Here is a 3,544-nt window from a genome sequence, read left to right on the forward strand (position 1 = left end):
ACAGTCTGCACCATTTTAAACTTTGCTTCCCTTTCCTTGAGCCTTTTCTTACACTCTTTCTCCCTCAATTTCCTTCCTTCCTTTCCTTTCCCTGTATGGAGGCTCCCTCATTGCAGCTCTTTCTGCTGCGGGTTTCCTGGCCTTATTCTAGCCCCACCTGTTGATTCTCAGCAGGGCTCCATCATTATTCAGAGGATGACTTAGACCACCTATTTCCTGTCAGCTGTTGCCTGTCCAGTTAACAGACCCTTTCTCAGCCTCCTTAGCCCCTTCTAGGCTAGTGTGGGGCATAAGAGAAGATTTTCTGAACAATCTCCTTTGTGTGATACCAACTCTGGAAATACTTCAGACCAACACGATATTAGGCTATGTCTACACTACACTGATCTATCAAAAAAATGGTACGCAATTTGTGTACCTTTTTCCGATCTTTTTTTGGAAGAGGCTTTTCCGAAATTTGGCCTGTCTACACTGGGCCAAATTTTGGAAAAGCCTCCTCTTTTGGAAGAGCCCTTCTTCCTCATAGGAGGAGGAAGACAGAGCTTCTGAAAGAGCACATCTGCTTTTCCTCAAAAAAAGGTGGAAGAGCTGACGTGTTCTCCGGAAAAACCCCCATAGTGTAGACATAGCCTATATGGCAAATTTGCTAACAGAAAATAAAAATAGTTTTTATTCTCAATTACAACATGAATATACTGTTTCACATTTTTCAGACTGTACATTACTAAGAAAACATGTATAAATATTGGTTAACCACATGGAATAGATGGATGAACAGTGAAGTTAAGTACTGGTTGGACCTTGCTGGTCTGGCATCCTCAGGACCTGACTAGTCCCAAATGAGGGATTTTTCTGGACCGGGGAGGTCATTTCAGGCCTCTTGCTGTTGCCCCCCCACTGCCCTGCCCATAGGGCTTTCTGGCTGCCCCCACAGCCCAGCTGAGCTGTGCATCATTTCCCAGCCCATCTGAGCTGCGTGTCAGCTCCCGGTCCCTCCTTGCAGCCCAACTGAGCCACACGCCGGCTTCCAGCTCTCCCTTTGCAGCCCAGCTGAGCCATGCACCAGCTCCTGGCTCCCCTTTCCCAGACCAACTGAGCCGCATGCTAGTTCCCGGTCCCCCATCCTACTGCAGCACACTGGGACTCTCTGATCCTGGAACGTCCATGGTCATGCTGGCCCATGAATGTTGCCAGACCAGAGAACCCTGGATTTTAGAAGTGCAGCCTGTAACATGCCCAAAGCCCTGTAGTGAATCAATGGCAGAGCCAAGTTTCTTTGTTGACTCCCAGTCATATTTCCTAACCACTAAACAACACTATCACTTCCATATAAAGACCCATTTTCTTTTCTGAATGAAAAAGCCAAACCTTTGACTTTCACTTGATAATGACACTGACCTTCTTTTTAAAGTGCTTTGAGATCTATTGACAAGAAGCACTATAAAAGTTCTAGGTACAATCCATTTGTAAAAATATCATGTTGTGCAGCACATGAAAAACAATTCACTCTCTTCACTGAAACTTTTTTTACTAAGGCGTCATGGCAGCTGCAACTTACATAAAATGGTAGATATGTTTTTTGTGTTTTGATTTCCTGATAGTGTAACTCCCAAAATAACTGAGTGTTTTCACTGGATAGCGATATTAACAATATTCTGAAAAATTAGCTGGAAGAAGAAGGCCATAAAGACATGTGTCTCTAACCACACCAGAGTATTTGAACGTATACAGAAAGAGCTTCTATTAAAAAACAGCTCCTAAACTATTAGTACCTAGAATCTTCATAGTTGCAGGTTGTTATGGGTTATTTTGATGTATTAGCTCTGTAAAGGTACTGCTCACTGCACAAGAAATACACACAACTTCCACACAACACATAGAGTGGAAAAAACCACCCACTAATTAAAAAGAAAACAAGGGAAGGGCAGAGCATGGCCCCAAACCATAATACATTGAGTAACCCATTGACCTTCTGAATGGCCACTTTACTACAAGCAAGAGTTTCCAGTGGTATTCTGCTACTAAGAAATTGCCACTTATTGCTGACTTGCTGGGTTTGGAATACTACTAGGGAACCAGTTACTTAGTACAGAATCAGACCCCCTCAGAAAGTTAACAATTTAGAATGTAAGAAGCTCCAAAACCATTCTATTACCAACTGAGACAACATGATGGGAGGGTTGAAGTACAGAACTGGAACTCACCTTTCTTCAGACTCACCCTGGAAGGCTGGAATAAAGCTATACCTTGCCGTGTTCATTATTGCTTGTGTTGTTACCAAGATGTTACATTAAAAAGAAAATCATGGCTAGCTGCTCTGGCCAGGACACAAGACCACGAGTTGGATCCTAGCTGTGTTAAGGGACAGTCACTTGGGTGTCATACTGCAAGGGTAGGAATTCCTTCCAGACCTACCTGGACTGCAAGCCAAGATTTGTAGGAGGCTACTGCCGTATACTTTCTACTTGGAGGAAATCAGCCATTTGTGGAAGACAGATCTTAGCCTCCAGTTCTTAGTTGCTAGTTGGCCCAAATGAGCCAGCACGCGGTGTACCATAATTTAATGCAAATATAGGCTGGCACTGAGGAAGGAAAAGTGACTTAGACTAACTACTCTTAGGATAAGGCAGCTTTGCAGGGCTAAGGTTAAAGGCACTTCTGCAAGGTGCAATCCCAGATTGCATCCCCTCACTATATGGTGAGGCACTGCAGGCACCTTAGTCAGTTTCCCTCATGGTTCTCCCTGTAACTCTCTCAGTCTCTAGCACAGCTCCTCTACACAGGTGACTTCCTCTCACTGCTGAGTCACAAAAATCCACCCCTGTCAACCAGTTAAAGACTAAGTAAAAATAAGAACTTCCCACCTCAAGCACCGCCCTTCTTTCAAGCAGGTCTGTAGTTCTTCTCTCATTTTGCTTCCTCGATCATAGTACTTTCTTCCCAAGCTCCATTGTCAACCATCCCAAGCTACAATAAGTCCGGACATCCCCTTAGATGCAGGGGTCATTGCCTCACCTCACTTAATGGCATCATAGAAGGAATCCACACCCACCCTTTTCTATGGGCTACCAAGCCTTGGAGTTCCTAAAGAAGCAAGGTTGTCTGCCCCCCCACCTCCACCTCAATTCTCCTTCTCAAACCAAGTGCCCTCAAACCTGCTGCACAGGGTGCAGTGTCATTCACATTTGGCTTGGCATGACCGATGGCAGAACCAAATTTGTGTGAGTGACATTTCAACCTGGCACATGAGATCTCAGATCCCTCAGATATCCTCCAAGTGATTTTCACCACTGGCATCAGTAAAAATTGGAGGATGTAAGCCTCAGTGACTGTCATTGATACTTAAAGACAAGGTGAGGTGTGTAAGTAATATAGTTCTTAAAATAGAACTACTCAGTTCTCTGTGTTTTCCGAATAAGAAATGGCAACCATACAATCCAGAGAATAATATAAATACTCTCTCTTAACCTAATTTGGCAATGCTACCAGATTGACCTGTCCTACACACTGTAATTGAGAAAAAAAAAACTTTCCACAGACCGAA

Source organism: Pelodiscus sinensis, chromosome 1 (assembly GCF_052426305.1).
Source record: "Pelodiscus sinensis isolate ZL-2025 chromosome 1, ASM5242630v1, whole genome shotgun sequence".
NCBI lineage: Eukaryota > Metazoa > Chordata > Testudines > Trionychidae > Pelodiscus > Pelodiscus sinensis.